General features: G+C 37.4%; 1 pseudogene; it reads left to right on the top strand.

The window, feature by feature from the left end:
• The first annotated feature begins 1,911 nt into the window (after window positions 1-1,911).
• Window positions 1,912-18,901, top strand: LOC100594645 (annotated as a pseudogene).
• Window positions 18,902-25,023: the final 6,122 nt, after the last annotated feature.

Raw genomic sequence — 25,023 nt, forward strand, 5'->3', positions numbered from 1 at the left:
CTCCTGCCTCAGCTTCTTGAGTAGCTGGGACTACAGGCACCTGCCATCATGCCCAGCTAATTTTTTTGTTTTTGTGGAGACAAGATTTCACCATGTTGACCATGCTGGTCTCAAACTCCTGACCTCAGGTGATCCATCCACCTTGACCTCCCAAAGTGCTGGGATTATAGGCGTGAGCCTCGCTAATGAAAACGCGGTGGCTCATGCCTATAATCCCAGCATGTTGGGAGGCCAAGGTGGGCAGCTCATGAGGTCAGGAGTTGGGGACCAGCCTGGCCAACGTGGTGAAACCCTGTCTCTACTAAAAATACAAAAATTAACCGGATGTGGCGGCACGTGCCTATAGTCCCAGCTACTTGGGAGGCTGAGGCAGGAGAATCACTTTAGCCCAGGAGGCAGAGGCTGCAGTGAGCCAAGACTGCGCCACTGCACTCCAGCCTGGGTGAGAGAGCAAGATTCTGTCTCAAAAAAAAAAAAGTTATCATTAGCATTTTCATCCACTTTCTTAACATTTATCTTAATGATAGGATAATTTATCCCTAGCTGTTCACTTTATACATCAATGTTTACCATTATATTTATCATTTATAAATATATTTTAAAAATTATATTTAGATATTTAATGTTTTTCTTTGCTTCTAAAAGTCAGATTATACCTTTTACATTTTGTATATGAAGAGCAGCAATATACTAATAACATAATACAGAAGTTTCTCAGAAGCATTTCTCATAATACAGCAATATAGTGATAACATAATACAATATATTAATAACATAGTACAGAAGGAATAAGAAAATGCTTATTTCTTAAAATTTTCTCATCAAAGCTTTTAATACGCATTTTCTGTGAAATTTATTGCTCTCACTTTATACTCATGATTCAAAATTTATGCTCTTCAATAGGAAAGACACAGAATCAAGCTAGGTGCCCATAAATGGTGGATTGCATAAAGAAAATGTGGTCCATGTATACCCTGGAATACTATGCAACCATAACAAAAAGAACAAAATTGACCAGGCACAGTGGCTCACACCTGTAATCCCAGCACTTTTTGAGGTTGAGGCAAGTGGATTGCTTGAGCCCAGGAGTTCGAGGCAAACCTGGACAATGTATTGAAACCCTGTCTGTACTAAAAATACAAAAATTAGCTGTATGTGGTAGTGCGTGCCTGTAGTCCCGGCTACTCAGGAGGCTGAGGCAGGAGGATTGTTTGAACCTGGGAGATCAAGGCTGCAGTAAGTTGTGATTATGCCACATAAAGATGGGAACAGCAGACACTGGAGACTACTGAGTTGGGGGAGGGAGTGGGCCAAGGGTTGAACAACTATCTGTTGGGTACTATGCTCACTGCTTGGCTGATGGGATCAATCCTACCCTAAACCTCAACATCACGCAATACACCCATGTAACAAACTTGCACATGTAACCCTTGAACCTACAAGTTGAAGTTTTAATAAAATCAAATGTTTGCTCTTTATGGATGCCCAGTCATAGTTGAAAATTGTAGGTATCTAGAAAGATTCCATAGTGAGCTATGTTTATTCAAGACTTTTTGGGTTAATGTGTTTTTAAATTTTTGTTTTGCAATTTTATATGCCAATGTCTCATGGTTTAGGCTAGGCTACCTCATTTTAGTGAATTGTATTTTTGTTTTAATTTATATATTATAATTCTGTATGACAATATTCAACTTCGTACATTTTAAGCCAGTGTGCAGCAAAGGTCAAATATGAATCAGCCATACATCTATTGCCACTATAATTATCTTCGTGTTTGTTTGCCTGTATAAATATTACCCACATTTTAAAAATATAATTGTTATTTTGGTTGGTGATAGATGGTTATTTTCTCTTGTGTCAGTGAATAGTCATGGAAATTGTCTTAATTTCCACATCTGTTTATTGGTGAATATGTATGATCTTGGTGTGAGAGAAACATTTTGTGATTTGGAGGTAAGTTTTGAAAAGCTTCGTAACTCTTATCTATTGTAAGTTTATTTTTATTTGTGAAAAATACACACCAAAATGCACAATCTTAAATACTTCAAATTATGTAGTTCAGGTTATGTTACATATATTGACACTGTTAGCAACATATCTGTAGGATGTTTTCTATTTGTATGTTATTTCATTGAGACAGAGTCTCACTCTGTCACCCAGGCTGGAGTTCAGTGGCCCAGTCTTGGCTCACTGCAACCCCCATCTCCCAGGTTCTAGCAATTCTCCTGGCTTAGCCTCCTGAGTAGCTGGGATTACAGGCTCATGCCACCATGCCTGGTTAATTTTGTATTTTTAGTAGAGACAGGGTTTCACCATGTTGGTTAGGCTGGTCTTGAATTCCCAAACTCGTGTGATGTGCCTTCCTTGGCCTTCCAAAGTGCTGGGTTTACAGGCGTGAGCCACCTTGTCCAGTCTACAATGTTTGTATCTTGTGAAACTATACACAATCCACATGAATCCTATTTCCCATTGCCTGGCCCTTTCCAAACATTATTTTATTTTCCCTTTTTAATAGTGTAACTACTTTAGATATCACATATAAATGTACTTATATAGAATTTGTCTTTTTTTGGCTGGCTTATTAAATTTAACATAATGTTATCAAGATTTTTGTTTGTGGTAGATGTTAGAAGATTTCTTTTTTTTTTTTTGCTCAATAATATTGCATTATTCTTGTATTCCAAATTATATTTATCTATTTATTTGGTGAGGGAAGTTTGGATTGCTTTTACCTATTGGCTTTTGTGAATAATGCCACAATAAATGGTGTTAATAACTCATTTGGCCATACATGTGACAGTTTTTATCTGTTCTGCATTCTGTTTTGTTGGTGTAGGGTTATATTTTTATGCCAGTACCAAAGTGCTTTGATTACCCTACCTTCATTTTGTATTTTGAAACCATAAAGCATGATGCCGCCAATATTGTTTTTCTTTTTTAAATAGTCAGGCTCTTTGTGGTTTCTTGATATTCCACATGATTTGGGGGTTGTTTTCCTATTTTTGGAGAAGTGAAATTTGGAATTTGAAAGGGATTGTATTGAATGTGTAGATAGATCACTTTGGTCAGTATGGCCATCTTCACAGTATTCAGTCTTCCAACCTTTGAACAAGAGCATGCTTAAGAGTGTATTGTTTAACTTTCATATTTTGTGAATTTTTTTGGTTTTCCTTCTGTTGGTGATTTTTAGTTTCATTTAATTCTGGCCAAAAATAATAGTGTGTAAGATTCAAGTTTAAAAAATGGATTAAGACTTGTTTTGTGAGATAACAGGTTTGTATCCAGGAGAATTTTCTTATGAGCTATTGAAAAGATTGTGGATTCTGCTGTTGTGTGGTGTGTTCCATATATGACTTTTAGGTGTAATTGTTTTACATTGCTTTCAAGTCCTTTCTTCCCTTATTAATGTTCTGTCATGCTTTATTATTCATTACTGAAAGTATTGAAGTATTCTCCCATTATTATATTACTTCATTTCTGTCAATGCTTATGGTATATATTTGGGAACCCTGATAGGAGATATAAATAGGTTCCCAGAGAATGAACCATTTTATTATAATTTAATGTCCTTGTTTGTCTCCTGTGAGTTTTGACTTAAACTATAGTTTATAAAATATGACAGCTTTTGACTTAATATAATTAGTTCTCCACTTCTCATTTGGTTAATATTCGCATGGAATGTCTTTTTCCATCCTGCCACTTTCAGTCTATTTTCATCATTAGATCTGAAGTGAGTCTCTTGGAGACATGAAATAGGTGGATTTTGTTTTCTAAATTAAAATGTAATATTTGCCTTTTGATTGGGAAGTTTAGTCCATGAATATTTTAATACTTTTCTGAAAGGAAATGACTTATAATTACCATTTTATTGTTTTGTTTGACTCTTGTAGCTATTTTGTCCCTATTTACTTTGTATTTCTTTGTGTCTTGTTGATATTTGCAGTGATATGCTTTGCTTTTTTATTTTCTATTGTGTATCTGCATTTTCTTTATGGTTACCATGTAAATTACATAAAATCTCTTAAAGTTACAACTGTATATTTTAAACTGGTAACAACTTGCACTCAGTTGCATACGAAAATTCATGCTCATTGTATCTGCCCTCAACTTACGATGTTACTAAGTATATCATATACTAATGGGTGTTTTAATTTTCATGATGTCTTTCAAATTTTAAAGCACAATTGTTTTCTGCTTAATTATTGTAATACTATAAAGTTTTATTTTTGTGTACATGCATGTCTTTCCCAGAGAGCTGTGTATTTTTATATGACTTGGTTTGTTTTCTATAATTTTAAATTTTCAATGGGAAAAACTTCTTTTTGCATTTCTTGCAGGACAGTTATACTGGTGATGTATTTTCTCAGCATTTAGTTATCTTGGAAAATCTTTATTTTTAAAAATTTTGTAGGACAGTTTTGCTAAAAGTTTTTGTTCCTTCAGGACTTGGATTATATAACCCAACTCCCCTCTTGTCTGCAGGGTTTTTGTTCAAAAATTCACTGGTAATCTTGCAGGAACATGCGTATAGATGATACATCTCTTTTGTCTTTCTGCATTCAAGATTACCTTCTTTTCTGTAATTTTCAAAACTTTGCTTATATTGTGTCTTGTTATGGGTCTCTTTATCTGAGTTGAAGTTTGTTGAGCTTCAGTTTTTAGTATTTTTTTCATACATTGGATAATTTCTCAGTCATTTTTTGTATACTTATGCTCTAAAATTTGGTTCTTTTGGTCATTTTGTAGATATTCTTATTTTCCTGATTACGCTTAGTTTTCTGTGTTCCCATGTTAAACATTGAGCATAATTGAGATGGTTATTTTGATTTTTTAAAGATAATTTATACATCTTCATTTCTTTAGGGTTGATTTTTGCATACTTGTTTCTTTGATTGGGCCATGTTAGTCTGATAGTTTGTGTATATTTGGTTGAGATATGTACATTAAAAAAAAGCCACCCACCACAGTCTGTATAAGGTGGCTTTCTTCCCTGCAGTGTCTGACACCAATTTACCAGGCTAGATATTGAGAATTTCTCAAACCTGTTAAGATGTCCCTTCACTAGATTTGTGTTCCCTTTATTTAGTTATGTGGGTTTGCCCATGTTTCTTCTTAAGAGCCTGTAATTAGTTGGTACACCTGCTGTTTCTCTGTGGTCCTGCAATCTCTCTGCTGCTGTAACAATCATTTACCTTTTGTCTCACAGACACTAACCTGACATTCAATGTATAGCACCATTTCTTTCAGCACTCTGTGTCATGGTAGACAGAAAAAAAGTCTTTGGAAAGACTCCTGAAAGCCAGAAGTAAGGATACATGTGCCACTGTTTTTTTTCACTTTTGAGAGAGAAGCCAGGAGTTGAGTGTTTACACTTAAAGGCATTATTTTGTATTGAGGAGGAGATATGGCTGTGGTGGGTAAATGTAACAAATGTTCTTTTGTCTTCTATGTGGCTCTTGGCATCATTCTCATCTATGGCACTGCAATCTCTTAACTGAGTTTTAGAGCTCTTACAAAGGCATTTTGGTCAATATATTTTTGTTAAGTTTGCATGTCTATTGAGGAATTTGGGCTTGTAGTATTATGCTATTTTATTGTGCTTGGTATAATTTTATATTTTGTATTTGTAAAGTATATTCACCTGAGTCTAATAAGTGGTATAATTTATTTTTATTTCTTTTAGCTGTGTTCTCTCAATTTACTCCAGACCTTTTGCCTGAGCAGAGCATAAAACATTTATTCCCAAAAGTGATACTGAGAAGATATAAAAGCTATGGCATTGAAAATTTAAACTTAAGAAAAGACTGGAAAAGTGTGGGTTACTGTAAGGGACAGAAAAAAAGTTATAATGGACTTAACCAATATTTATCAACTACCCTTAGCAAAATATTTCCTTCCTTTTTTTTTTTTTTGGAGATGGAGTCTCGCTCTGTCACCCAGGCTGGAGTGCAATGGCATGATCTCGGCTCACTGCAAGTTCCACCTCCTGGGTTCACGCCATTCTCCTGCCTCAGCCTCCCAAGTAGCTGGGACCACAGGCACCCGCCACCACGCCTGGCTAATTTTTTGTATTTTTAGTAGAGATAGGGTTTCACCATGTTAGCCAGGATGGTCTCGATCTCCTGACCTCGTGATCTGCCCACCTCGGCCTCCCAAACTGTTGGGATTACAGGAGTGCGCCACTGCATCCGGCCAGCAAAATCTTTCAATGAGATGAATGTGGCAAAGCTTTTAACTGGTGCTCAATCCTTATTCAACATGAGAGAATTCATACAAGAGAGAAACCATACAAGAGAGCCTTTAACTGGTTCTCAAACCTTATTCAAAATAAGAGAATTTGTACTGTAGAGAAACCCTACAAATGTGAAGAATGTGGCAAAGCCTTTAACCAGTGCTCACACCTGATTGGACATAAGAGAATTCATACTGGAGAGAAACCTTACAAACGTGAAGAATGTGGCAAAGCCTTCAACCAGGGCTCACATCTCAGTGGACAGAAGAGAACTCATACTGGAAGAAAACCCTACACATGTGAAGAATGTGGTAAAACTTTTTAACTGATTCTCGTGCTTTTCTCATCGTAAGAGAATTCATACTGGAGAGAAACCCTACAATGGTGAAGAATGTGGAAAAGCTTTTATGCATGGCTCAATCCTTACTAAACATAAGAGAATTCATACTAGAGAGAAATGCTACAAATGTGGAGAATGTGGCAAAACCTTTAATCGGAGCTCACATCTTACTGGACACAAGAGAATTCATACTGGAGAGCGACGCTACAAATGTGAAAAACGTGGCAAAGCCTTTAACTGGTTCTCAAATCTTACTAAACCTAAGAGAATTCATACTGGAGAGAAACCCTGGAAATGTAAAGAATGTGGTAAGTTTTTGGCCAGTGCTCAATCCTTACTGAATATAAGATAACTCACATGATAGAGAACCCCTACAATTGTAAGGAATGTAGCAAAAGTTTTAATTTGTGCTCAACTTTTACTGTAAGTGAATTCATTCTTCACATGTGTAGAAACCCTACACATGTGAAGAATGTGGCAAAGTCCAGCCCTCAGGCCTTATAATACACAAAATTATTTATGCTGGAAAAAAATCACTACAAGTGTGGACAATGTGGCCAGGCATTTGACCAGTTCCAAACCTTTCTTGTACATAAGAGAATTGATATTGGACAAAAATCTTATAAATGTAAAAAAATGTAACAAAGCCTTTAACCAGCCCTCAAACCTTAATGAACCTAAGAGAATTTATTTTTAAAAACAATTTTTTTTAAGATGGAGTCTCACTTTTTCACCCAGGTGGGAGTGCAGTGGCACTATCTCAGCTCACTGCAACCTCTGCCTGCCTGATTCAATTGATTCTCCTGCCTCAGTCTCCTGAGTAGCTGGGATTACAGGTACATGCCACCACACTGGCTGATTTTTGTATTTTTGGTAGAGATGGGGTTTCAACATATTGGCCAGGCTGGTCTTGAACTCCTGACCTCAGGTGATCCATCTGCCTCAGCCTCCCAAAGCCTAAGAGAATTTGTATTAGAGAGACCCTACAAGGGTTAAAAGTGTGACAAAACCTTTCAGCACATCTCAGGCCTTACACAATATCTGATCATTCATTCTAGAGAGAAACCCTACAAAAGCAAAGAATGTGGTAAAGCTTTTTACTAGTCTTGAACCCTTATTATACATAAGAGAATTAATATGAAGAGAAACCCTACAATAAGGAATATGGCAATGTCTTTAAAAAGTCCTCAAACCTGAATAAATGTAAGATAATTGATATTGGAGAGAACCCCTGCAATTGTAGAAAAAAATGTGGCAAAGCCTTTAACTGGTTCTCCATCCTTATTAATTAAACAATTTTATACTGGAGAGAAGCTCCACATACATAAAAAATGTGACGGAGCATTTAACCACACCTCAATCTTTTCTATGGAACAAACCATACTGGTGAGAAACTCTGGAAATGTGTTAAATGTGTTAAATGTGGCAAGGCCTTTAAATGGTAGTCACATGTTTATGGTAGGCAAGATAATTTATACTGAAGAAAACCCCTACAAATATGAAGAATGTGGCAAAACATTGAACAAATTGTCACACCTTATTGCACCAGAAAGCATTTATGCTAGAGAAAAATTGTACAAATACAAGAATGTGAAAAGCCATTAATATCTGCTCACATCTTACTCAATATCAGAAAGTTCATACTTAATAAAAGCATCATAGGCTGGGTGTGGTAGCTCACACCTACAATTCCAGCACTTTGTGAGGCCAAGTGGGTGGATCATGAGGTTAGGAGTTCAAGACCAGCCTGGCCAACATGGTGAAACCCCATCTCTACCAATAATACAAAAAGTAGCTGGGTGTGGTGGTGTGTGCCAGTAGTCCCAGCTACTCTGGAGGCTGAGGCAGGAGAGTTGCTTGAATCTGGGAGGCAGAAGTTGCAATGAGCTGAAATCAAGCCACTACACTGCAGCCTGGGTGACAGAAGAAGACTCCATCTCAAAAAAAAAAGGCATTATAAATGTGATTACTGTAAAAAGACCTTTCAAAAAATATAGGCCTTTAAAGACTATTTATTCTGAAGACAAACATACAAACATAAAATGGATTGTTATACCTTTACTTGCATTACAGATGTTATTGTACACATTTTATATTAAAGGAAAACCCCGAAGCAGATGCTCAAACTTTGTTGAACATCAGAGACTTTATATTGGAGAGAAAGTCTAAAAATGTAATGAATGTGAAAAAACATTTGTTCAAAAACTACAGCTTAGAAAACACCATTTTATTCTAAATATTTTTGCAGATCCAGTAAATAGGGAAAATATATATAATCAAAAATTAAGTCTATATAAACATTTGAGGATTCACAGTAGAAAGAATGAAGGCACTGAAACTTCAGACATTACACTAAATGAGAGTATTGAGTATAAAAAAGGTCCAAAGGTAGCACTATATACAATTTAAAGAAGTAGATTATTTTAGAGATTTTATAGCTACATTCGAGGTATGCTTCTTTTTCTGTGAAAAACATTAGATTTTCTGAAAAGCATCTTATCTCAAGTCTCAGATTACTTCATGTTGATTCTTTCTTCTCATTGTTTGTGAAAGTATTTGATCAATTGTTGCATCAGAGACATGAGAGATAGTTTTTTTATTAGGTGTCCATTATTCATGAACTTTTCTATGGAAGAGTAAGGACATTAAGTTGTAAGATGCATAATGAAAATGTAAATAAAGAGGCTTTTAGTTGTTGACTTTTTGTTTTTGTGATGTAAAGGCCAGTGTTCAGAGTAATATTCTGAATTCTAGTGAGAGGAAAATGTTTGAATATTAGTAGTAAATTATTTTATCAATTGTACTTTTATGTAAATAAAATGCAATAAATTAAAAAATTTTTTTAAAGATTATGTGTGAACATAATTTTTTCATTAAACAAAGTTGTTTTTAATGTGTTAAAACTATAGTGCTTTGAACAAAGTGTTAATTTGCCATCAGCTTTAATGTGTCCCATCTTATTTAAGGTTCTAAGTAAAAGATGGTAACAATATTAGTATTTATTAATGTTGGGGAATGACATCTCTAGTAATATCTTTCTTGCCAGTGTTTGTTTGTTTGTTTGTTTGTTTGTTTGGTTTTGAGATAGAGTCTTGCTCTGTTGCCCAGGCTGGAGTGCAGTGACGTGATCTTGGCTCACTGCAACCTCCACCTCCTGGGTCCAAGTGATTCTCCTGCCTCAGCCTCCCAAGTAGCTGGGACTACAGGCACGTGCCACCACAGCTGGCTAATTTTTGTATTTTTACTAGAGACAGGGTTTCACCATGTTGGCCAGGCTGGTCTCAAACTCCTGACCTCAAGCGATCCACCCGCCTCAGTGTCCCAAACTGCTGGGATTACAGGTGTGAGCCACCATGCCTGGCCTGCCAGTGGTTTTTAACTGCCCTAAGTTAAAGAAATTTTTTTTCCCATAGGTCAAATTTGTATTCAGGCAGAAGTCTTTTACAGGGGCAGAGCCCTCATGGAGAACTTGTGTTAGGGCAATGCAGAAGGGAAATGTGGGGTTGGAGCCCTCATGCAGAGTCCCCACCTGATCCCAGGAAGTACAAAGAGGATAGGGAGAGAAGTGAGACAGAAAAGAGTGAAAAGTCAATGAAGGCTATGTCTTCAGTCAAATTGATTTTTATTTATATTTTTTTGAGTGTTGAGTCAAGACTCCAAAATTGCCACATGCCTGTGGTATATTCCTTGTATAATTTGTTAACTCAGGTATGAGCTATGACTTCATTCCTGCAGAAGTTGTTCAATTTAGTGTACATCTGGATCACTTGGAGGGTTTGAAATATCACAGATTACTGGGCCTCTCCTTCATGTCTTGCTCTGCAGTTCTTGTCCATGGCTCAAGAATATTCTATTTTTTTTTTTTTACAAGTTCTCAGATGTTTCCAATGCTGCTCATTCAGGTTAATGACTCGGAGAACCAATATCTGGGTGCATATTGTGTGTCTTCTCCAGCAAGGATATTGGCCCACAGAAGATGCAGTCAGAGACACCGTTGTCTGAATGGTTTTAAGTAGGCTTCGGTGTTGGTTATCCAAATGTGAAAGTGGGGTCGTGTGTGTTGGAGTTCTCCTGTGGTTTCACCTTAGAAGCCTGAGGACTGTTCCTGCTCCATAGCAATCAGTTCACTATACACGCGGGGCATAAGTGTGTAATTCATTATATAGTCTCTAATTAATTTTCACTTTGTTGCTGTTTAAACTTTTAGAAAAAATAACATTCAAATGTATTAATCTTATCCTAAATTACTTTGATGTTTTATTTTATACTTACAGAAGCCTTCCCAAGTATCACATAAAATTCTCATGCTTAAGTTTGTTTTTCTCATGTTATTTGTGTTTGAATCAATCATCTATCAGTTAGTAATATATTTTTTAAAATATTATTTAAGAACTGTGTGTATTCTTACACAATGATAATTACTTTCTATTTTTAGGTTTATAGTATTTGTCTATTTTTCTACTAAAGCTGACAACTTACCTTTTTAAGAAACACACATACTATAAAATTTACCATTGTATCTATTTTAAGTGTACATTTTAGAAGTAATAAATGTATTCACATTACTGTACAATCATCATAACCATCCACCTCCAGAACATTTTTTATCTTGGAAAAGTGTAACTCTGTACCCATTAAACAACAATCTCCATTTTCCCTTCCCCCTGTCCTTGGCAACCACTATTGTACTTTCTGTCTTCATGCATTTACCTATGCCAGGTACCTCATAAAAGCTAAACCACTTAGAATTTGTTTTGTGACTGGTTTATTTTACTTGACATAATGTCCTTAAGGTTAATGCATGTTGTAGCATGTATTAAATTTTTTGGTGTTTTTTTTTGTTTTTTGTTTTTTGTTTTTTTTTTTGAGATGGACTCTTCCTCTGTCGCCTAGGCTAGAGTGCAGTGGTACAATCTCGGCTCAGTTCTTTCTCTGCCTCCCAGGTTCAAGCAGTTCTCCTGCCTCCGATTCCTGAGTAACTGGGACTACAGGCACCTGCCACCACACCTGGCTAATCTTTGTATTTTCAGTAGAGATGGGGTTTCACTAAATTGGCCAGGCTGGTCTTGAATGCCTGACCTTGTGATCTGCCTGCCTCGGCCTCCCAAAGTGCTGGGATTACAGGTATGAGCCACCATGCCCAGCCTATTTTTTTTTTTAAGATAAACTATATCCCATTCTATGTGTGAGAATGGAAGGTCCTGACTTAAGCAATTTTGGAAAACAGTACTTTAATTGGATACTGTAAGACTCAAGAACTATACAAAAACACTGTATTCTAGTTGAACAATTTGCTTCCCAAAAGGGTATGGACTAGCAATTCTGAGTCTACTTTACATGTTTGTGTATGTCTACAGACACACACACACATACACACACACACTTGTTCCAATATGCAAGGATAAAGTTGTCTTTCTCCAAAACTGGTACAAAGCCTGGGAAATATGAACCAGATTTGTGTGTGTATTCGAGTAACCAGTGCCATTCACCTCACTGATCCAAACATCCTACAAGTTGCAGATATTGATGGGAGCACTTTCTGGAGTCACCCTTTCAATAGTTTATGTCACCCCAAACAGCTAGAGGAGTTTATTGTGATGGAATGCAGCATAGTCCGAGATATAAAATGTGGTGCAGATGCTGGAATGATGTAAAAAAGCACACCCTCAGGGAAGTCTGGGTACAGAAGACATCTGAAATGAATACAGATAAACAGTATTTTTGTTGTACTCATTTGGGACGTCTTCTAAATCCTGGAGAGCTGGTGTTAGGGTTTGATTTGGCCAGCTGCAATTTAAATGATGAGCATGTCAACAAAATGAATTCAGATAGAGTTCCAGATGTGGTATTAATCAAGAAGAACTAAGACTGGAACAAACATCAGTGATGTAGAAACTGGAAATTGAAAGAGCTTGCGAGAGAGAGAACGTGGATACAGATGATGAAAGGCAATACCAAGATTTTCTTGAAGATCTTTGTTTGTTTGTTTTATTATTATACTTTAGGTTTTAGGGTACATGTGCACAATGTGCAGGTTTGTTACATATGTATCCATGTGCCATGTTGTTTTGCTGCACCCATTAACCCGTCATTTACATTAGGTATATCTCCTAATGCTGTCCCTCCCCCCTCCCCCCACCCCACAACAGTCCCCGGAGTGTGATGTTCCCCTTCCTGTGACCATGAGTTCTCATTGTTCAATTCCCACCTATGAGTGAGAACATGTGGTGTTTGGCTTTTTGTCCTTGCGATAGTTTACTGAGAATGATGTTTTCCAGTTTCATCCATGTCCCTACAAAGGACATGAACTCATCACTTTTTATGGCTGCATAGTATTCCATGGTGTATATGTGCCACATTTTCTTAATCCAGTCTATCGTTGTTGGACATTTGGATTGGTTCCAACTCTTTGCTATTGTGAATAGTGCCGCAATAAACATACGTGTGCATGTGTCTTTATAGCAGCATGATTTATAATCCTTTGGGTATATACCCAGTAATGGGATGGCTGGGTCAAATGGTATTTCTAGTTCTAGATCCCTGAGGAATCGCCACACTGACTTCCACAATGGTTGAACTAGTTTACAGTCCCACCAACAGTGTAAAAGTGTTCCTATTTCTCCACATCCTCTCCAGCACCTGTTGTTTCCTGACTTTTTAATGATGGCCATTCTAACTGGGGTGAGATGGTATCTCACTGTGGTTTTGATTTGCATTTCTCTGATGGCCAGTGATGATGAGAATTTCTTCATGTGTTTTTTGGCTGCATAAATGTCTTCTTTTGAGAAGTGTCTGTTCATGTCCTTCGCCCACTTTTTGATGGGGTTGTTTGTTTTTTTCTTGTAAATTTGTTTGAGTTCATTGTAGATTCTGGATATTAGGCCTTTGTCAGATGAGCAGGTTGCAAAAATTTTCTCCCATTCTGTAGGTTGTCTGTTCACTCTGATGGTAGTTTCTTTTGCTGTGCAGAAGCTCTTGAGTTTAATGAGATCCCATTTGTCAATTTTGGCTTTTGTTGCCATTGCTTTTGGTGTTTTAGACATGAAGTCCTTGCCCATGCCTATGTCCTGAATGGTATTGCCTAGGTTTTCTTTTAGGATTTTAATGGTTTTAGGTCTAACATTTAAGTCTTTAATCCATCTTGAATTAATTTTTGTATAAGGTGTAAGGAAGGGATCCAGTTTCAGCTTTCTACATATGGCTAGCCAGTTTTCCCAGCACCATTTATTAAATAGGGAATCCTTTCCCCATTTCTTGTTTTTGTCAGGTTTGTCAAAGATCAGATAGTTGTAGATATGCAGCATCATTTCTGAGGGCTCTGTTCTGTTCCATTGATCTATGTCTCTGTTGTGGTACCAGTACCATGCTGTTTTGGTTACTGTAGGCTTGTAGTATAGTTTGAAGTCAGGTAGCGTGATGCCTCCAGCTTTGTTCTTTTGGCTTAGGATTGACTTGGCGATGCGGGCTCTTTTTTGGTTCCATATGAACTTTAAAGTAGTTTTTTCCAATACTGTGACGAAAGTCTTGGTAGCTTGATGGGAATGGCATTGAATCTATAAATTACCTTGGGCAGTATGGCCATTTTCACGATATTGATTCTTCCAACCCATGAGCATGGAATGTTCTTCCATTTGTTTGTATCCTCTTTTATTTCATTGAGCAGTGGTTTGTAGTTCTCCTTGAAGAGGTCCTTCACATCCCTTGTAAGTTGGATTCCTAGGTATTTTATTCTCTTTGAAGCAATTGTGAATGGGAGTTCACTCATGATTTGGCTCTCTGTTTGTGATTGGTGTACAAGAATGCTTGTGATTTTTGTACATTGATTTTGTATCCTGAGACTTTGCTGAAGTTGCTAATCAGCTTAAGGAGATTTTGGGCTGAGACAAGGGGATTTTCTAGATATACAATCATGTCATCTGCAGACAGGGACAATTTGACTTCCTCTTTTCCTAATTGAATACCCTTTATTTCCTTCTCCTGCCTGATTGCCCTGGCCAGAACTTCCAGCACTATGTTGAATAGGAGTGGTGAGAGAGGGCATCCCTGTCTCGTGCCAGTTTTCAGAGGGAATGCTTCCAGTTTTTGTCCATTCAGTATGATATTGGCTGTGGGTTTGTCATAGATAGCTCTTATTATTTTGAGATACGTCCCATCAATACCTAATTTATTGAGAGTTTTTAGCATGAAGGTTGTTGAATTTTGTCAAAGGCCTTTTCTGCATCTATTGAGATAATCATGTGGTTTTTGTCTTTGGTTCTGTTTATATGCTGGATTACATTTATTGATTTGCGTATGTTGAACCAGCCTTGCATCCCAGGGATGAAGCCCACTTGATCATGGTGTATACGTTTTTGATGTGCTGCTGGATTTGGTTTGCCAGTATTTTATTGAGGATTTTTGCATCAATGTTCATCAAGGATATTGGTCTGAAATTCTCTTTTTTGGTTATGTCTCTGCCAGGCTTTGGTATCAGGACGATGCTGGCTTCATAAAATGAATTAGGGAGGATTCTTCTTTTTCTATCGATTGGAATAGTTTCAGAAGGGATGGTACCAGTTCCTCCTTGTACCTCTGGTAGAATTCAGCTGTGAATCCATCAGGTCCTGGACTCTTTCTGGTTGGTAAGCTATTGATTATTGCCACAATTTCAGAGCCTGTTATTGGTCTATTCAGAGATTCAACTTCTTCCTGGTTTAGTCTTGGGAGGGTGTATTTGTCGAGGAATTTATCCATTTCTTCTAGATTTTCTAGTTTATTTGCGTAGAGGTGTTTGTAGTATTCTCTGATGGTAGATTGTATTTCTGTGGGATCAGTGGTGATATCCCCTTGTTCATTTTTTATTGCATCTATTTGATTCTTTTCTCTTTTCTTCTTTATTAGTCTTGCTAGCAGTCTATCAATTTTGTTGATCTTTTCAAAAAACCAGCTCCTGGATTCATTAATTTTCTGAAGGGTTTTTTGTGTCTCTATTTCCTTCAGTTCTGCTCTGATTTTAGTTATTTCTAGCCTTCTGCTAGCTTTTGAATGTGTTTGCTCTTGCTTTTGTAGTTCTTTTAATTGTGATGTTAGGGTGTCAATTTTGGATCTTTCCTGCTTTCTCTTGTGGGCATTTAGTGCTATAAATTTCCCTCTACACACTGCTTTGAACGTGTCCCAGAGATTCTGGTATGTTGTGTCTTTGTTCTCGTTGGTTTCAAAGAACATCTTTATTTCTGCCTTCATTTCATTATGTACCCAATAGTCATTCAGGAGCAGGTTGTTTAGTTTCCATGTAGTTGAGCGGTTTTGAGTGAGTTTCTTAATCCTGAGTTCTAGTTTGATTGCACTGTGGTCTGAGAGACAGTTTGTTATAATTTCTGTTCTTTTACATTTGCTGAGGAGAGCTTTACTTCCAACTATGTGGTCAATTTTGGAGTAGGTGTGGTGTGGTGCTGAAAAGAATGTATATTCTGTTGATTTGGGGTGGAGAGTTCTGTAGATGTCTATTAGGTCCACTTTGTGCAGAGCTGAGTTTAATTCCTGGATATCCTTGTTAACTTTCTGTCTCATTGATCTGTCTAATGCTGACAGTGGGGTGTTAAAATCTCCCATGATTATTGTGTGGGAGTTTAAGTCCCTTTGTAGGTCACTCAGGACTTGCTTTATGAATCTGGGTGCTCCTGTGTTGGGTGCATATATATTTAGGATAGTTAGCTCTTCTTGTTGAATTGATCCCTTTACCATTATGTAATGGCCTTCTTTGTCTCTTTTGATCTTTGTTGGTTTAAAGTCTATTTTATCAGAGACTAGGATTGCAACCCCTGCCTTTTTTTGTTTTCCATTTGCTTGATAGATCTTCCTCCATCCCTTTATTTTGAGTCTATGTGTGTCTCTGCATGTGTGATGGGTTTCCCGAATACAGCACACTGATGGGTCCTGACTCCTTATCCAGTTTGCCAGTCTGTGTCTTTTAATTGGAGCATTTAGCCCATTTACATTTAACGTTAATATTGTTATGTGTGAATCTGATCCTGTCATTATGAAGTTAGTTGGTTATTTTGCTCATTAGTTGATGCAGTTTCTTCCTAGCCTCGATGGTCTTTACAATTTGGCATGTTTTTGCAGGGTCTGGTACTGGTTGTTCCTTTCCATGTTTAGTGCTTCCTTCAGGAGCTCTTTTAGGGCAGGCCTGGTGGTGACAAAATCACTCAGCGTTTGCTTGTCTGTAAAGTATTTTATTTCTCCTTCACTTATGAAGCTTAGTTTGGCTGGATAGGAAATTCTGGGTTGAATATTCTTTTCTTTAAGTATGTTGAATATCAGCCCCCACTCTCTTCTGGCTTGTAGAGTTTCTGCCGAGAGATCAGCTGTTAGTCTGATGGGCTTCCCTTTGTGGGTAACCCGACCTTTCTCTCTGGCTGCCCTTAACATTTTTTCCTTCATTTCAACTTTGGTGAATCTGACAATTATGTGTCTTGGAGTTGCTATTCTCGAGGAGTATCTTTGTGGCGTTCTCTGTATTTCCTGAATTTGAATGTTGGCCTGCCTTGCTAGATTGGGGAAGTTCTCCTGGATAATATCTTGCAGAGCGTTTTCCAACTTGGTTCCATTCTCCCCGTCATTTTCAGGTACACCAATCAGACGTAGGTTTGGTCTTTTCACATAGTCCCAAATTTCTTGGAGGCTTTGTTCATTTCTTTTTATTCTTTTTTCTCTAAACTTCCCTTCTCACTTCATTTCATTCATTTCATCTTCCATCAGTGACACCCTTTCTTCCAGTTGATCGCATCGGCTACCGAGGCTTCTGCAATCTTCGTGTAGTTCTCGATACTTGGCTTTCAGCTCCATCAGCTCCTTTAAGCCCTTCTCTCCATTGGTTATTCTAGTTATCCATTCGTCTAATTTTTTTTCAAAGTTTTTAACTTGTTTGCTATTGTTTTGAATTTCCTCCCGTAGCTCGGAGTAGTTTGATCATCTGAAGCCTTCTTCTCTCAACTCGTCAAAGTCATTCTCCGTCCAGCTTTGTTCCGTTGCTGGTGAGGAACTGCGTTCCTTTGGAGGAGGAGAGGTGCTCTGCTTTTTAGAGTTTCCAGTTTTTCTGCTCTGTTTTTTCCCCATCTTTGTGGTTTTATCTACTTTTGGTCTTTGATGATGGTGATGTACCGACGGGTTTTTGGTGTGGATGTTTGTTAGTTTTCCTTTCTGTTTGTTAGTTTTCCTTCTACCAGACAGGACCCTCAGCTGCAGGTCTGTTGGAGTTTGCTAGAGGTCCACTCCAGACCCTGTTTGGCTGAGTGTCAGCAGCGGTGGCTGCAGAACAGCAGATTTTCGTGAGACCACAAATTCAGCTGTCTGATAGTTCCTCTGGAAGTTTTGTCTCAGAGGAGTACCTGGCCGAGTGAGGTGTCAGTCTGTCCCTACTGGGGGGTGCCTCCCAGTTAGGCTGCTCGGGGGTCAGGGACCCACTTTAGGAGGCAATCTGTCCGTTCTCAGATCTCCGGCTGCGTGCTGGGAGAACCACTACTCTCTTCAAAGCTGTCAGTCAGACAGGGACATTTAAGTCTGCAGAGGTTCCTGCTGAATTTTTGTCTGTGCCCTGCCCCCAGAGGTGGAGCCTACAGAGGCAGGCAGGCCTCCTTGAGCTGTGGTGGGCTCCACCCAGTTCGAGCTTCCTGGCTGCTTTGTTTACCTAAGCAAGCCTGGGCAATGGCGGGCGCCCCTCCCCCAGCCTCACTGCCACCTTGCAGTTTGATCTCAGACTGCTGTGCTAGCAATCAGCGAGACTCCGTGGGCATAGGACCCTCCGAGCCAGGTGCAGGACACAATCTCCTGGTGTGCCATTTTCCAGGCCCATTGGAAAAGCGCAGTATTAGGGTGGGACTGACCCAATTTTCCAGGTGCCGCCTGTTACACCTTTTTTTGACTAGGAAAGGGAACTCCCTGACCCCTTGCGCTTCCCAAGTGAGGCAATGCCTCGCCCTGCTTCGGCTCGCACACAGTGCGCTGCACCAACTATCCTGCACCCACTGTTTGGCACTCCCTAGTGAGATGAAACCGGTACCTCAAACAGAAATGCAGAAATCACCCGACTTCTGTGTCTCTCAGGCTGGGAGCTGTAGACCAGAGCTGTTCCTATTCGGCCATCTTGGCTCCACCCCCCAATTTTCTTGAAGATCTTGAAGAAGATGAGGCAATTAGAAAAAATGTCCAACATTTACAGAGAGTCAACCATCCCTGTGGAAAGTGATGATGATGAAGGAGCACCTCAAATTAGTCTAGCTGAGATGCCTGAAGACTTTCATATTTCCCAAGATGCCACTGGTGAAGAAGGTGCATCAATGATGATATAATGAAACATTGTCAACTGTTTCCACATACGTGGGCTTAAGAAGTTGGACAAAATGACCTTAAGTGTCTCTTCCATCTATGCCTCCGGATTTCAAGAGGAGAAATTAAGTTTTAAACCTGAATAAACATGATTGTTTTGATTGCTCACTCAAAGCACTGAAAAAGATGGATGGCTTTGAAGTTTTAGATAATAAACAATTATGGAGAATGTAATTATTATTGATATTTAGGCTATTTTATGTGTGAAATTTTATCACTGTGCTTTTTTATATAAGGCACTACAGTATTTTCACATAGTATAGTACCCTGGATGTAAAAGCTCAAAAATTATGATTCCTTGGGCATTCACTAAATCTTCAAGCAAAAACACATTTTTACATTCTTTTTACATTGATTACTTTAGTGAAAGACCATATGAAAAATCATTTTTAATATTGTTAATATTGTTACATACTTTGATCCACTTTACATCATTTTTATGTTCTTGAGGTAGGGAAATTAGAGTTCAGTTTATCACTGGATATTCGGGAGGCAAGTTAATCTTTTTTATTTCCTTATAAAATTAACATCTTCAAAAGCTGTTAAACAGAGGGTTGTCTTAATTTTTATTGCAGTAGAAGGAAATATATTTAAAATATTTGTAGATTTGTAGCAAACAGAGACTCTTTAAAGATTAAATAACAATTTTTTCTTTTGTTATTTTTACCAATTTAAGGCAGTAGCTGCATGTGTCGTATAAATGTCTTCCTACCACGTCAAAAATGTTGCTTTTAAAATGTTTGTTTATAAATTGAGAAGGAAGGAATTTTCTCTCTGTAAGTTTCTATCATTGAACATGCCACCATCAAAAAGAACATTAGAATCCAGCATGAAGATAATGACTAATAAAAATGAGGTACACACATTATAAAACCTTTAATCAGATTTGAATGAGGAATGCTTTCCACATCCTTGAAAGAAAAACTGTGGCTTGGGTTTTAAAGTGTTCTGAGAATGAAGTATTAAGATCTTATTTCTATAGGCAAGATCATACTTACTAAGTGTGCCACAACTAAGAGCTGATTCATTCATTCTATGTGTGCCACTAAATAAAGAGATTGAGGGAGTAAAAAAAAAAAAAAATTTTCCCAAGAGTCTCTCCAGAAAAAAAGGGCCGCCAAGACCATCTTGCTGTTGGTGAGTTTCTTTGTGGTCATGTACTGGAAGGATTTGAGTCTCTCATCCTACTCGATCCTGATATCAACATATGACCCAGTTGTCCTGGGTGTCCAGAGGCTTGTGACCAGTGCCTATGCCACTGTGAGCCTTTTGGTGCTAATAAGTTCTGAAAAACGGATAATTGATATTCTGCAAATGATGAGACAGAAGTATCACATATTTTTTCTTTGAAAATAATTATCTGAAAAAGAGATTCTAACACCAGTTAAATTATTCAAGTATCAGAAAATTTGATATTTTATTTCATTACATTGTATAGAGTTTAACATTGTTATTTTATGTAAATCATTTGAAAACTGATGCTGCCAAAGACTTGATGGATCCTTTAGTTCATTGTCCACCATGATTTCATAGCCCAATATGTTTGCAGTTTCTTGCATTTCATTTTGATTCCTTGAACTTCATTTTAAATTTTTTTCTTTTTGAAGTGTATTCCTAATAAGCTCAAGTTGGTGATAAGATTCCTCATTTTTTTGTTTTGGGAATCATTTAGTGCATCCTTACTTATTCAAAATATGTTAGTGAAGTATCTAATTATTGGTTGAACAGTAACTTCTCTCAGCACTCTTACTTATTTCTCTGTTTTCTGGCTGAATACAGGCTGTGGAGACTTTGCTCTCACCTTCATTGGTTCTCCCTGCTTTTCTCTCTCATGGTTTTAAATATTTTTTTCTTTTCTTTGGTGTTATGCAGTTTGACTTTTATTTCTGTTGAGTATTTTTTGTTGGTGGTCACTTTTAATCACAATACACTTCTGCATTCAAGGGTTCCTATCTGGTATTCAGTTTCAGAAATTTATAAAAATTTGTTATTAGTGTGATTTGTTATTTGTATGTAAGCTAGTGAAACCAATGTGTTTGATTTCATCTCATTTTATTCTTTGTACATGTACAATCATATTTGTATTGTGATCATTTTGTTTTTCTGTAGTTGTTTTATTCATTTCAGTATTCTAGTTCACTAATCCTGTTATTAACTTGGTCTAATTTAATAATTAAACCATACATTGTATATTAAATTTATTTAAGTTTCAGTTGTTCAATTTCTATTTGAGTCTTTGCAAAACATGCCTTTTGTGTGTGTGTGTGTGTGTGTGTGTGTGTTTGAGACAGAATCTCTCTGTCATCCAGGCTTCAGTTCAGTGCTGGTCATAGCTCACTGCAACCTCAAATTCCTCGTCTCGAAAGATCCTCTCACCTCCACCTCCCCAGCACTTGATACTACAGGCACACACCACTGTGCCTGGCTTATTTTTTTTATATCATTTATTGTAGAGACAGCTTTTGCTTTGTTGCCCAGGCTGGTCTCAAACTCCCAGCCTCCAGTGATCCTCTTGGCTTGGCCGCCGCAAAGTGCTTGGGAGTACAGGCATGAGCCACTGCCCCCAGTGCCCGCTTTAGAACTTCATGTGTTTCCAAAATTTGATATTCTCTTTCCCCATTTGTGTTACTGAATTATTTTAAATATGTTTCCAATCTATGAAGTTTATGTGATGTATAATTTCTTCTTTCCTTTTTTTGGGTAGCTTATTTTGTGTGCTTCATAATTTACAATTTCGTTCTTACATTGTAGAGATCTCACATTTGGGATGGTCCCGGTTAGCAATTTTCTCTGTTATTCCAAGGGGCAGAGTGGACGATCCTCACAGGCTTGAGGTCTGTGTAATCAGCCCTGCAATCAGAGCTGTACCTGAAGGCAGCTCTAACTTCTCGCTTTCATGACTCTTGTTAATTTGTCTCCTGATTCACTTCTGGTCATGGGAAGTTTCCATATTTTTCTATCAGTTCTGCTGGGCAGTTTTAGAATTCTTGTAAAATTTAAAGATTTTTAAGTTACTACATTAAATGACCTTTGAGAATATGTTATTCTGTGCTAAAACATCAAATGTACACACGTGTTATGAGTAAAAATTTTTACATAAATATTTTGTGTAGAACAGTGCCACATGAGAAATTTTAATTTTTCTTATTCAATGCCCATGTATTATACACTAACATTATCTGTGAAGTATAAATATTTTCTTAATACTTGGAAGAATTTTTATGTTTCAGACAAATGTCCGAAGTGATCATGCTCCACTTTAATGCATAACTCCTGCACGTGGGCAGAATTGCTGTTCTATAAAATTAAGAATGTTAGTTAGTAGAGTTAAATATATAAATTCAGGTCTTTTGGTTTCAGCATGAAGCTTCCTCCTTAGCATTTCTCTAGTGCTGTAAAAGTAATCTCAGTTTGAATGTTCTGTTTAATCTAGATGTCATTTAAAACAATCTTAGGGATAAAAGACTAGGCATTGAGTACAATGTACACTGCTTGGGTGATGGGTGCACCAACATCTCAGAAATCACCACTAAAAAACTTATCCCTGTAACCAAACACAACCTCTTCCCCAAAAACCTATTGAAATAAAAATTCACCTAAAATAAAAAAATAATAATCTGAAAGAAAATTTGCATGTGGCTACATGTTACTTGTTACTTTAATTTTCATTGTCATTTTACAGTGTTCAAGAAACCTTGCTTATAGGGTTTCTGCCTTTGTGAAGTTAAAGACACTAATTCAGATTTAAAACCTTGCAATATTAAATGATTTTCTTGGTATTAGAAAATTTTGTCCATCCTCTGTTTAGTGCTCCAAAATGCTGATCACTTTTCCACTTGACTAACTTTCTAATAAAGTTTCGAACTTTCTTTTTTATTTATTATTATTATTATTATTTTTCTGAGACAAAGTCTAGCTCTGCCGCCAGGCTGGAGTGAAGTAGCACAATCTTGGCTCACTGCAACCTCTGCCTCCCAGGTTCGAGCAATTCTCCTGCCTCAACCTCCCGAGTATCTAGGACTACAGGCACGCACCACCATGCCCAGCTAATTTTTGTATTTTTAGTAGAGACTGGGTTTCACCATGTTGGCCAGGATGGTCTCGATCTTCTGATCTCATGATCCGCCTGCCTCAGCCTCCCAAATTGCTGGGATTGCAGCCATAAGTCATCACCCCCTGCTTTTTTTTTTTTTTTTAGTTTCAAACTTTCTAATAATTACTTAACACTTTATTTTTTCTATACCAGACAGTTGATTTCTGTGATGATTTTAAAATCAATTAATATCATTGTAAATGTATCAATTTTTCATTTAATTAATCTCTGTGTACACAGTGAACTCTTTGGTATTAAATCTACATGTATATGTCTTGAAATTACACCTAACACATCATTAATTATATCCAAGAATTAACCACTCTGATTAATCAGATTTTCATTTCTTTCTACCATTTTGCAGTTACTGCATCATTTTGTGTGTATTAAAATTTATAATTCCTTTTCTCTAAACATATTTCCAATATATGAAATTTATGTGATGTACAAATATTAATATTTAGGAGGTACTTTCAGTTTGTCATTTAGGCAAAATCAAGTCTAATGACACAGTTTTCCAATTAACTTTATTCTTTGTTACCTATTTATAATATTTAAATTTAATGAGCCCATAATCATATTCATATATATATATATACATATAAATGATGACTACAGTAAAGCAATTTAACATATGCATGAACTCATGTAGTTTTCCTTTGGTGTCAAAACACCTAAAGTTTACTCTATTCAAAAATTACTAGTATATAATATAAAAATAGTAACTATAACCTTTAAACTGCACTTTAGTACTCCAGTTTCATTTATTTTATGTAACTGAATGTTGACTTGTGTCTCTTCTCCCCCCGGTCATCATTCTATTGTGTCTCTATGTATTTAAACTTTTTAAAAGTTTCATATGTAACAGAAATTATGCAGTATTTTTCGCTCTCCCTAAGCTATTTCACTTAGCTTAATATCCTCTGTATTCATTTATGTTATCACAAATGGCAGTATCTTCTCCTTTTTTTTTTTTTTTTTTTTGAGACGGAGTCTCGCTGTCGCCCAGGCTGGAGTGCAGTGGCGCGATCTCGGCTCACTGCAGACTCCGCCCCCTGGGGTTCACGCCATTCTCCTGCCTCAGCCTCCCAAGTAGCTGGGACTACAGGCACCTGCCACCTCTCCCGGCTAATTTTTTTTTTGTATTTTTAGTAGAGACGGGGTTTCACCATGTTAGCCAGGATGGTCTCGATCTCCTGACCTTGTGATCCACCCACCTGAAGTATCTGCAGAAAAAGACTCCTTTCCTTCCCAAAGTGCTGGGATTACAGGCGTGAGCCACTGCGCCCGGCCTCTTCTCCTTTTTAAAAGCTGAAATATGTTGCATTATTATATATTATACACATACACACACACACACACACACACACACACCTCCCCTACATTTTTTTTCTCCACTCATCCATCAATATACAGTAACTTGATCCCATGGCTTGGCTGTTGGGAACGATGCTGCGGTGGGGCACGGGGAAGAGAGGATGCAGATATCTCCATAAGATGCTGATTTCATTTCCTGTTGATATATAATTTATAAGAGGGATTGCTGACCCATACGGTAGTTCTATTTTTAGATTTTCAGGAACCTTCATACTGTTTTCCATAATGGCTGTACTAACTTAAATTCTAACCAGCAGTGTACAAAGGTTCCCTTCTCTCCGCATCATCACCAACGCTTGTTATCTTTTGTCCTTTTTATAACAGCCATCCTAACAGATGGGAGGTGATATCCCATTGTTATTTAACCAGAAACCGAAATTTCCTAGAAGAATACATAGGGCAGAAGCTCCTTGGCATTGGCTCAGATAATTTATTAAATATGACACTAAAAGCACAAGAAACAAAAACCAAAAATACAAGTAGGAGTACATCTAACCCTAAAGCTTCTGCACAGGAAAAATCAATCAATGAAATTAAAAAGCAGCTTATGAACTCGGAGAAAATATTTGCTAACAATATATCTCATAAGGGGTTAATATCAAAATACATAAGAAA

This window comes from Nomascus leucogenys, chromosome 17 (assembly GCF_006542625.1).
Source record: "Nomascus leucogenys isolate Asia chromosome 17, Asia_NLE_v1, whole genome shotgun sequence".
Lineage (NCBI taxonomy): Eukaryota > Metazoa > Chordata > Mammalia > Primates > Hylobatidae > Nomascus > Nomascus leucogenys.